Here is a 12,997-nt window from a genome sequence, read left to right on the forward strand (position 1 = left end):
GGAAGAAAAGAAATCCCTGTAACAAAAACGAATCATGATGTTTAATTGGTAAATTTCTTTCAAAATTAAAATGGAAGGAGAGATCCTGAATACAATGCAAACAAAACTATTAGTTTCATTGTCTTCTCCTTTGAACATAATGATGTGCTGACCCACTGACACATGAATTTATCTTGTCAAATTAAAACAAATTATTTTCTGAACCCTGGAACAGAGGTGCGTGTGCTGAGCCACACTCCAGGATTCTCTTTTAAGACCAATGAAATAGGTCCTCCAGCTAGGAATGCAGACTGTGGTTGGGGAGCCAAGCAGTGTTCTGATTAAACCATGGCCTTGGCCTCACACATCCTCCAACCCACTAAACCAAAAACTCAGGGAGTTACATATAATGATGCAAAGGGATTCTTCCTTCCATGTGAAAAGATAAAGGGATATACACATATCCTAAAACAGTTTCCTTGGTAGAGTAAGAGAATTCTTGATTTCAGTTAAATGACAACATTTATGTGAATTCCAAAGAGCAAACCATATGTTATCATGTCTTAGTATTGCCAAATGACAAAATTACTAAGTAGCAAATCATTTCTGACTGTATCCACAAGGCTATAGTTATACACTTTAAATATTCCAGACCACATTTATGCTTATCCCTGTCTACACCTTGGTGACCCATCTAGGAAGCCCCAGATTTTGACATTCTGAACTCTAGCAAAAGACAGAGAGATGAGCTTGGGTGTCCTGTATCTATCACATAGTTTTGAAACCAAGACATTGCCAGAAACGTATTTTCATATGACCTAACTACATTCCCTCATAGTCAGCTTGTCATTATCTACATGTGCTTAGGCTCTTTGTGGACTTTACTCAGTAAATTTAATCCTAATCTAGTTAGCCACTCTTGTCAACAACCTATGGTTTTGGAAGGCCTCCTTCACCAACTGCTGTTGGTGTGTGCCAAGGGAATGCAAGCTAATTTTACCTAAGCTAAAGCAAAACATAATTAGGAAATTAAATCTGCTAGGTAGGATGCAAGCCAAAGTCAACCTAAATATGTCATTGTAATCACTCCCAGCCCTTTTTAACATCACCTCTAACTGGAAACTGCATTTGGTCAATCAGTGCTAACATGATGTCCAAATAGATTTTATTAAAGAGTTAAAGGTAAAGTAAGAGTTAAAAGTAAAGTAAGAGTTAAAGGTAAAGTATTACTCCCCCATCCAGTCACTCAGAACAGAAACTTGGGGGTCAGAGAACAATGAAGCAATGTTGATTCAGTTCCACTGAATGTTTTTAAAATCTTAAGCCACTACTTGTTGGTTTGAACTCTTACCTGCAGAAGTCATTAAGTGGAGTAAATTCTAGGGCAAAAGGTGTTAGAGTGCAAAACCATTATGGAAAAACAATTTTAACAAAGAAATCTGGCCCACCGCTGCCCCTCATCCACCTGAATTGGAAACGGATCTGAATATTTCCATTTATTCAGCCTCATTAGCAACCCCACAAGCCTGCCTAGTTACTAGGCAACCACTAACGCAGAGATGTTTATACCATTAGGCATCAATTATAACAAGCTTTATTTTTCTTAGAAAGTTTAAAAACTATATAAATAAGTTGTGAGATCATACCATTTTCTCATCTGATTAGGAGTATAGAGCTAGCTATAAAACTAAATCTGACATTTTCTTTTCATGGGGTATATATTGTTCAGTTCAAAAGGAAATGCAGTGTTTGAAGAATTAGTAAGAACTAAAGATTGATGCCCTTAAATTTCAATAAATATGTAGATGGTATTTATGACTGACTCAGTGATATTTACTTATGATACAAAATACAGGAGAAAGGCCATGAATATATTATATAGTTCTCCCATGTAAAAATGTGATAACCCAAAATACATCAACATTTTCCAGGCAACCATAATCAATTAGCTGTACACTAAGTTAATGGAGTTTCAAATACCTTTGGAATTTTTGAGACATAAATTCCATTCTGCATTGCTCAAAATGTCACTTGATGACAATAGATTTTTGTCTACCAAGACATTTTTGATTCAAATCAATTTAGCTCATTTAAAATTGCCTGAAAATGTGATGCCATTATTTGAAAAGAAATGATAATAACAAATATATATACCAGAAGTTCTTCAATTAACCAATAAATATAAAATAAAATTTAATTATAATGTTTATAAAACAATGTCATGGCTAGACTTGAAGGCTTAATTATATATGATTCAAGAACTGAAAGAAAAAAAAGCATTAGTGTTACTATTTTCTTCATAGGGAAGGTGAAATCACTTATAGAATAAAGAAAAATACTCTGACAAATCAACATTTAAGTAATCTATCTAGAATGTTCTATTCTGGCAGTTAAAGAAACATTCAACCACTGCAGTATTTTTATACTAGTAATATAGTATTTTTTCCTTATGGAGAAATGGAAATAACCACATACTGACCATTATTATCAGAATCAACATCCCTTTATCATTACATCATCTTTTAATATTCATGATTTAGCCCTTTCAGCATTAACATCTTCTTTGTTAAGAATAAATTCAGTTGGAAAGTATCTTACTGCTACTTTTTGCTTTCTTCAGATCTGCTAAGAACCTCACTTTGTCAGTTTCAGTCTCTGCCTCCTGACTATTGATCATCCAAAAGGGACGATGCCATTTGGTCACTAGACACCTTTGCTTCACATATTCTGCTTGAATCAGCCCTCAACCTCCACCCAATGTGGCCATATATACCAACTGGAATGGTGGTGGAAAACTCCGTTCCCAGAATTTAAGATCTGAGGAAGGGGCAGGGGAGAAGTGGACTGGAAGCTTCTCCTGACCCTCTGAGCTTGAGTAGTGGATAAAGGCACCCTGCTTACAAATACCACTTTGTATAGCTCTGTTTCCTATAAAGAATCATTTTGAGAGCTAGAGAAACACACAAAAATGGAGTCACAAATTCAAATGTAAAAGGCAAAAGCAATAAAGCCTCTAACAGGAAAATATTTTCATGAGCTTGTAAATCAGCAAGTAAGTTCTGACTTTCTTATTTAATCCAATTGATCAATCTTTTTCTAGTGCGGTTAGTTTTGTGTCCTGTTTATGAAATCTTTGCCCAGCTCCCTGGCCTCCCACATGCTGTCTTGTGTTGGCTTTCTTAGAGCCTCATCCTGTACATGTTCAGCTTAGAATTTAGTCTAAAATTTGAGAGGAAATCATGTACAGATTTTTTGGACTCTTAAGTTTCTTCCTCTCTGGGACTTTTTCCTTCAAGTCCCACATACTTTGGCAATCTTCAAATACTGACCTTTGTCTCCTTTGTAGAACTCATTTTTCCCCAACTGGCCCCTACCCCCTCTTAGCCCTTCTCTCAAAAATCATAGCTCCTCAAGCCCTGCCTGCATGTCTGACTTGCCAACACCTTCTACCAGTCATTTCATATATATGGTGTTTCACTTCTTTTTGTTGTTTTTAATAGGAGGGTTGGCCCAGTACTAAGCACTCTGTCATGACTAGAACTGAAAACCACATGTGCTTACTTTTAGAAGGAGTGTTTATAACTAACAAAACTTCCTAATGTTCCCTTGCCTAATTGGATTGTATCCAGGACCATATTATTTATTTTCTTATCCTGGGGATGGGGGAACCCAGCTGAGACTCTCCAGTTGCCACTGACAAACAGAATCCAGGCACTGATCTGCTAAGTCATCCAGAGACAGACGTGAAAAACCATGTTGGCAATAAAGGATGACACTGCAGCAGTAGAATATAATACCATGATGTATAAATTCTATTACCAGCCTTAAAAATGTAGCAATGCACCTTCTATTCTAGGGAGTAGTGTGCCTGATGGCTTTCAGAAATTAAAAGAAAAATGAGAGATTGAAAAGAGGAGGGGAAGAAGAATAGAGTGAGGATGGCCCTGCGTTTCCCTTAGTTAAAAGACTGATGGTTAACTAAATGTCTTTCAAAGAAGAAACACATCTCAAATGTGATTCTGGTACATTCTAGGACTTTGACAGATTGGACCTCCAGGTCAAATGAAGATTAGTGGGTATGGAAGAACATTGACTCCAAGCCTTCAGTACTAACACTGAGCCCAGCACATGACAAGCAGTCAATAAATATTTAGTTAAATTAATTCCATGTAACTGATGTGTGGATGGATGGAAAGATGGTGAAGAGATGGATGGAGTAAATATTACTACTTACTTACTTTCTGTGTCATTAGTCCCTTTGGCATTGTGGTGACACTTACAGATTTCTTCTCAGAATAAAATTTAACTGCATGAAACAAAACATGGCACCATAAAGAAAATAAGTTACATTCAAATCCAGTGATCGACATGCTGAAAAATTTGTAATGGAGGAATAGATGTGCTTCTTTATTGCATAAGGAAATAAGATGATATAGTGGTGGGCCCATAATTAAGGTAATCTTAAAGTTTCCATGAATGTAAATGATATTTTGAGATCTCTGTAACAATTGTATTGAGATTTTAAAATATGTATGATTTCTACTGTGACAAGTCATAGGTACTGCCAGATCTATTATGGTATGTTGCCTAAATTCATAATTGAAGTAAATATTAACTATCAGTGAGAGGTGAACAAACATGAAAAATAATTTTTAAAAAAGTTTTTCATGTACTTCCCACAGAATTCTATTCATGAAACTTATCGTTTAAGAAGCTCACTCTATAGATTTTAAGGAGAGTTCATACTTGTTAAAATAAAAATTTCTGCCCCATTTGAGACATTTAGTGAGTAACATATATAAATATATAAGATATATTTATAAAAATGTGTATACAAAAATGATATATATATATACATATTTTTGGAGGTGGGGAAGGATGGAAATATAGATGTATTAGGCCAAGTAGGGTATGCTGAGGACAGAGATTAAGATCCCAAATGGTACGCCATCCCATCTGACAAATAAAATAAAACAACTCAGAACACATACTGTAGTGTAGTTGTTAAGTGCAGGGTTCCATAATTAAGAGCCTCTTTCTTGCTGTGTGACCTTGGGCAAGTGCTTCTCTCCGTTCCATCATAATGGCTCCTGACTCTACAGGGTTGTTGGGAGAATGAAATTGATTGATTCATTTAAAGCACTTAGAACAGAGTTTGGCCCCTCACTAAACTCCAAGCAAATTTTCATGCTCTGCATACACTTACTGAAGAATAAACAGTCATACATGACATTTCAGAAATTATTTATGAATTTTAAAATGATACTATAGCTACACAACAATCCTAAACAAGCTATTTTGTATCATGTTTAAAATTTTAAATCAAGTATTCCAAGATTTGAGATTAAATAGTAAAAACTCTCCATAAGCGCTTGCAAAGGTCATAAGAGAAAAATGTGGGATGGATCCTATAAGTCGATTCTGGCCGAATTGATTATTGCTACATTTGAAGCATACCTCTTTTTACTCAGTAAGGACATGTTTTAATTAAATACTACATAGTGTGGGTCCAAAAATATCACTAGGGATTAGGTAGAACTCATCCAGGCCATTAGACCTAAATTCAGCCTAATCCAAGCCAATGGGGTAATTCCAATGAGCAGAAGGTTTTTTTTTGTTTTTTTTTTTTTGTTTTTTTTTTTTTACAAATAGTTTATTGTCAAATTAGTTTCCACATAACACCCAGTGCTCATCCCCATAAGTGCCCTTCTCTATGCCCATCCCCCCCTCCCCCCCACATCCATCAGTCCTCAGTTTTTGTCAGCATTCAAGAGTCTCTCATGGTTTGCCTCTCTCCCTTTCCCCCACCATTCCCGCCCTTCTTCTCCCCCTTGTTCCTCCATCAAGTTCCTCCTAATCCTCCTATACGTCCACACATACGGTATTTGTCCTTCTCTGCCTGACTTATTTCGCTCAGCATAACACCCTCAAGGTCCATCCATGTGGCTACACATGGCCAGATTTCATTCTTTCTCATTGCCATGTAGTATTCCATGGTATAGATAAACCACATCTTCTTGATCCATTCATCTGTTGATGGACACTTAGGCTCTTTCCATGTTTTAGCTATTGTGGAGAGTGCTGCTATGAACATTGGGGTACATGTGCTCCTATGCCTCAGCATTTCTGTATCCCTTGGGTAAATTCCTAGCAGTGCTATTGCTGGGTCATAGGGGAGTTCTATTGTTAGTTTCCTGAGGAACCTCCACACTGTTTTCCAGAGGGGCTGTACCAGTTTACATTCCCACCAACAGTGTAGGAGGGTGCCCGTTTCTCCACATCCTCGCCAGCATCTAGAGTTCTCTGATTTGCTCATTTTAGCCACTCTGACTGGCGTGAGGTGGTATCTCAGTGTGGTTTTGATTTGTATTTCCCTGATGAGGAGGGATGCTGAGCATCGTTTCATGTGTCTGTTGGCCATCTGGATGTCCTCTTTGGAGAAGTCAGATATGTTTTGTTTCACTCATACAATGTTATTTTTTAAAGGGAATCATTGCCCACATTTTAAAATTGAGGGATTTCATATTGGCTGAAATTTAGCCTTTCAACCTATCAAAAATTCAGAGTATCTGAAACCACTGTGCTCACACTGAGTCCCTCTGAGAATGAAGCTTGTGCTCTCCAGCTGTCTAGAATCACCACTGCCCTGTTTTATTTTACTTTATTTCCTTGTTTCCCATAATTACATTACCTTCTTGTTTTCCATAGAGTTTTAACTTCATGATCCCTAAGGCAAAACAATGTAGTTTATGTGATTCTAGTAAGGTTTTATGTACTTATTTTAATCAAAACATTGGAGGAAACTTAGACTTAAAAACATCTCTAAGACCTAGTGATGCAAGTATCTTGCCATCCACCATGAACATGCATAAATCCTTTGAAAAAGGTTGACATAAGCATTTGTCATGAGCTAAATTATGTCCTCCTCAAAATTCATATGTTGAAGTCCTAACTCCTAGTACCTCAGAATGTAACTGTATTTGGAGATAGTCTTTACAGAGGTAATTAAGGTAAAATGAGGTTATTGACTGGGGGAAAGGGGGTAGGTCTAATCCAATGTGTCTGGTTTCCTTATAACAGGAGATTAAGCCACAGACACACACAGGGGAAACCATCTGTAAGAGGAGAAGATGGCCGTCTGCAAACCACAGAGAGAGGCCTCAGAAGAAACCAACCCTGATGCCAGCTTGATCTTGAACTTCTAGCCTCCAAAAATGTAAGAAGAAAAATTTCTGTTGCTAAAGCCACCCAGGGGGTTCCTGGATGGCTCAGTCGGTTAAGAGTCCAGCCTTGGACTTTGGCTCAAGTCATGACCTCATACCTCATGAGGTCAAATGTTGGGTTGGGATCTGTGCTGCCAGCTCAGAGCCTGGAGCCTTCTTCAGATTCTGTCTGTCTGTCTGTCTGTCTCTCTCTCTCTCTCCCCCTCCCCACTCATGCTCTGTGTCTCTGTCTCTCAAAAATAAATATTAAAAACATTTCTTTTAAATAAATAAATAAAGCTACCCAGTCTATGGTACTTTGTTCTGGTAGCCCTGGGAAATGAATATAGTACCTGTTCTGAATGAAATCACTCTTCCTATGCTCTCCCACAAGTTACCTTATTTCACCCTGGTCATCTCTAGAGTTAGGTCACATCTCTAGAGTAAGAAGTTATGGATGGACGTGAACCAGTGCAGTTTGCCTTGCTGCTTCTCAGTGCAAATGTTCCAATATATGGGCTTGTTACCTGCAATCACAAGCAATTTGTCCTTAATAATAGGTATAGTTCTGGAGTTTGCTTCCTTCTTTCTCTTTTTTCTTTTTTTTTGGGGGGGGGGCGGCAGGGTACTGAAAATGAGATCAGATTCAAGGTCATTATATCATCTCATTCACGTGATTTTGAATGTGCTTTAATGAGTTTGACAAAAAGAGGATTTATAGCCAGCCCACCAGGAATTGCACAAAGCTGGTCACACATCTTATTTATGCCTGCAGTGTACCCCATAGGAAAACCTTTTCTGTCAATGTGCCAGGGCTCAGAACTGCCCATACCACAAAACCCCAGTGGTCTAGGTAAATGGCAGAAGCTGTGAAAGTTGAGTGAGAATTTAAAACACTGGTTGTAATTTAAAATGAAAGGCGTTGGTACTAGAAGACCTGTTAGAGCTGAAGCAAGTGACAGATTTCAGTGACTATCTCTCATCACTATAAACTGGGAATGAGCATTTCAGTAGTTACTTTACAGGGTTGTTGTGAGGACTGAATGAGATTAACATGCACAAGTACCGTGGATGCTGAAAGAGCTTACACAAGGAGTGTTATGACTTAGAGGTGTCTTCCAGCATTCAGGTTCAAGGATCTTTCATCTGGACATCTGCCTCATCATTAAAAAACCTCACCTGCCCTTGGCTGGGTCAGACCATGGTAGAGCTTCTGTCCTCTATACACGTATTTCTGAGCTCTTCATTAAGGAAGCGCCTCTGGGGCTAAAGCATGGGAGGAGTTTCTCCTTCCCTTATTACCACATTTTTTAATAAGTGAAATTTCCCCTGTCAGTACACATCAAGATACCATGGTGACAATTGCTATAGAAATGCTAGATTTAGAAAGAAACAAGGTGATTTTAATTCTGTTTCCTGCTACCTATGTTCAACAGCCTAAGCTAAACCTATGCTGGTCAGATGACAGAAAGGGTACACCTGTTCCAAATTTCATGCTCACTCTCTGCTCTAAAACCTAAAACTCCCACTTCCTAAGGCCTTTCAGAAGCCATAGAATTAAGTTCTAGTGTAACATTACCTAGAACACATATATAGTGGGATAACATTAACAAAAAAACTTTTTTGAATATTTAACTATCCATTGGAATCCAGATCACAAGCCATTAAATTGAACGATTACAAGAGCCAGGTATGCAGTATATCTGAATAAGGGTGGACAAGGGTTTTAGACAATAGAGAATGATGGAGACTTGAGCCAACAGAAAGGCACAGGCTCTGTCCAACTAAAGGGGAATATTTCCTTGAACTGAGTCAAGAAACACCAACCTGCATTGCTCTGCAATGTCAGAGCTTCTCATTTTTCAAGAGACAGAAGAAATCAAATGTTTATGTGAAATTTTCCAATTTTAAAAACATATCTGCAAGTCAAATCTGGCTATGGCTGCAGGGTTCTGGTTGATTGATGCCCTGAATCCAGGAATCATCTCCTCCTAGCCTTAAAGTATACAAAAATGGAAGTATGCTAAAAGTGTCCATGTTGAGTGACCTTCACAGGTGTTTCTACTGAATAAGCCCCTTTTGAAGGCTAAACAGCTGTATGTCTTAATCAGCAGCCCTAGAGATCACTCAGGGACCACCTTTGGGAGCACACTGTTGAAGACAGCAAGCTACTCAAAAGCTAATATCCATCTTTGTGTCCTGTGGGCCTACCTAGCACATTACCAAGCAAAGGAAGTTTTAGGAATGAATGAATTCTTTCTTATCCTAGTACTGTATCATAACACTAGTAGATGTTTACTAAAAGCCGTATTAACTCATTTTCATCTAATTGTCTTTAAGTAGCTAGTTAAGCCCCCAAGATACAAGATACTAAGCAAATAATTTCAAATCCGGGAAGCAGATAAGAGCAAGGAAGATTCTGGAACATGAGACATTTTCTGGGAAGAGCAGATCTGGGTGAGATTATGACCCCACAGCATCCAAAGGACTCAGAAGCACTGAGAAATGTGTAAAGGGGTCAAAATAAACTGTTTTACTGCAATAGCAAAATTCGACACAATGAAAAATAATTAGGCCCTGATTACGTATCAATTACCATTTATCCTCAGGTATTTTCATTTGTCAAAATTACAGTGGTTAATAAAATACATCTACGAATTAAGGACAGGTAGCAATAGAAATCTCTCAAACAAAACACAATATTGATATTTTATTTCCACATTTTCTTGTGTTAATTTCCCTTGAAATTCATTCATGTATTCCTCCATTTTTAGAGTGAATCACAAATTTTCATTTATTGAAAGTATCTATGCAGTGGGGCATCTGCATGGCTCAGTCGGTTAAGCGTCAGACTCTTGATTTCAGCACAGGTCATGATCTTGTAGTCCGAGAGTTTAAGCTCCATGTTGGGCTCCACCCTGTCAGTGCAGAGCCTGTTTGGGATTCTCTTTCTCTGCCACATCCCCTGCTCTCTCTCTCTCTCTCTCCCTCCCACTCTCAAAATAAATAAATAAACTAAAAAAAATTTCTATGCAACAATATTTCCTGCTTCTCAAGACAGGGTAGTAAATTTTAAATCAGTGTTGATTCAACAACACTGATGAACATTTAAAAGGATTCAGTTTTCCCCAAATTAATTATTTTTAGGGTCAGCAGAGTAAAAATGTTAAGGAATGGACATAATAAAAACAATATGAAGTTACATTTAGCATTTTCTTACTAATCAGAAGGATCCTTCATTATTCACCTTCTTTTTCCTATGGAAACTGGAGTTTCCTTGCCCTCCTCTTTGTCTCAATAAATTGGGCTGCTGGGGCCCCTTGAAGCTTTCCCAGGCTGGGCCTCTTAAGTCCAGTAGCTCTGTCCTCTCTGTTATCTGCTTGGAATCTATCCCATTTGGCAATGTGACATTTGTTTATTATTCTAATATAAGCTTTAGCAAAATTTTTCTATAAAGTGTAGGGTGATGGGGCACCTGGGTGGCTGAGTTAGTTGAGTGTCCGACTTCAGCTCAGATCAAGATCTCATGGTTTGTGAGATCAAGCCCCATGTTGTGCTCTATGCTGACAGCACAGAGCCTGGAGCCCTCTTTGAGTTCTGTGTCTCCCTCTCTCTCTCTCTCTGCCCCTCCCCGCTCATACTCTGTCTCTCTCTCTCTCTCTCAAAAATAAATAAACATCAAGTAATATTATTTCTGTAAAAAAAAAAAAGTGCAGGGTGGCAAATATTTCAGGTTTGTGGGCATACATTGTAGCAACCACTCAACTCTGCCCTATGCAGTATGAGAGTCCCTATGGATGTTGGGCCAGATTTGTCCCACAACAAGCCAGTGTTTTGCTTATCCTTGTTCTAAAAAAAAATTATGCACTTTTTGCATTATTTACAATTATATCTTGTTTTCCCAAATAGACTGTAAGTTCCTTGCAGACAGGAAAGTTTATATCCTATTTGCAATACCTATAGGACTTTGGCTTGTAATGTTTTGATCCCTATATGGGATTGGTAAATATTTGGTCATTGACCATTGGCTAATTCTTTGATTTTATGTGTGTGTGTTTGCAGGGGAAAATCCCAGAAAATGACAGAAGTTTTGAATAGAAGAAACCAAGGCCCAGACGGGCTTGTGATTTTAGCCATTCAAAGGCCACAGATTATGCCTCAAACAAATAAAATTCTAGTGATCACAACTGTACCCACCTTTCTTTAACATCCAAATGAAATAAAATATGAGCTCTCATCCCATACAACCAGGTATATCCAGGGTCCTTTTTTATATTTCTAAGGATTTCCTAGAGGTATTTTCAGTCTCCTAATGTCATTCCCTTACCCACTGCTCTGAATTCTTACCTTTTGACCTGCTTGCCCTCAGATCTCCCAATCATGCCATCAGTTTCTTTTTTCTGCACAGTGGAGGATCTATTTTTAGCTTTTCCCATCATAAAAAAATTCTCCACATTTAAACCCAGTGCGCTTTTTAATAAATGTAAAAATCTAATCCCCTGCTGATTCAGAAATATATCCTCCCAACCCTGCATATTCCCAGCAGCCAAGAAGGTGGTTGAATTTTACCTGTAGGAGTTTCAATCATAAAATTATTTTTCAACATATAAAATTGCATTGTTATGCTAAATATGCTTTTTCTTACTATATACACTGTCCATATCTTCAGAGATTCTAATTCCCCACTACGAACCCAGAAATCCAGGCTTCCTGGTGGGAATTATGTGCCAAAAGGAACTGAATATAACTTCAACCCTGGGAGCAAAACCCGGGGTAAATTTACAGAGTGCCAAGGCTCAGATTTTAGCGAACAGATGATGGTAACATTCTGCTACTTCTGGAGTCATATACAAAGCAGGCAGCCAATTTTATATAGTTCGTATGTAAATAGCAAATAGCAATATAAAGCCTCTCATTTAAAGAAAAAGCACCATGATGCTAACTGTGTAGTAATGATGGGAGACTCCCAACCAGATTAATGGAATTGAGGGATAAAACCAAAGATGACCTAGAACAAGGGGTATTCTCTTAACTGTGCTAAGGATGATATTAAATCTTTGTAGGGAATGAACTGGAATATATATCATTTTGTGATGGCCCAGTAACATAACATCTGAATAGAATTCTCAGTCTACAGTGCAGGTTCCCTAATTCTCAACCAACTCTTTTGGTGATTCTTCAAGGCATTATATAATAGCTACCTAGGGGTGCCTGGGTGGCTCAGTCGGTTGAGCGGCCCAACTTTGGTTCAGGTCATGATCTCACAGTTCGTGGGTTCGAGCACCACGTTGGGCTCTTTGCTTACAGTTCAGAGCCTGGAGCCTGTCTTCGGATTCTGTGTCTCCCTCTTTATCTGACCCTCCCCTGCTCATGCTGTCTCTCTCTCTCTCTCAAAAATAAATAAAACATTTTTAAAAATTAAAAAAAAATAGCTACCTAAACTGAGGAACAAAACTGGACAATGGCCTTTGACATTTTATAGAGCTTATATTATGTCTCCATGTATCACTATATGTTATGTTGGAGATTTAGCCTACATAAATTTTAAACCTCAACCAAGATACTACAAACTCGTTCTGTTATGGCCTCTCACACAATAGAATCAAAGCATGTCAGAGGCAATGCTATGTGTTCTCTAAGCCCCATTTGATCACACAGGAAGATGGTATTTCTCAACCTGCCAGGTAGTTTGGGGTCAAGCGACTACTACTTCTGATTACTTGGCTATAAATAGAATTGACACACACAACATCCAGGCCATAGTATAAAGAACAGCTGTGATCTCTTTTCCCTTCTTCAATGATCCAGAAATCAAC

This window comes from Hyaena hyaena, unplaced genomic scaffold (assembly GCF_003009895.1).
Source record: "Hyaena hyaena isolate Hyena2069 unplaced genomic scaffold, ASM300989v1 scaffold_927, whole genome shotgun sequence".
Classification (NCBI taxonomy): Eukaryota; Metazoa; Chordata; class Mammalia; order Carnivora; family Hyaenidae; genus Hyaena; species Hyaena hyaena.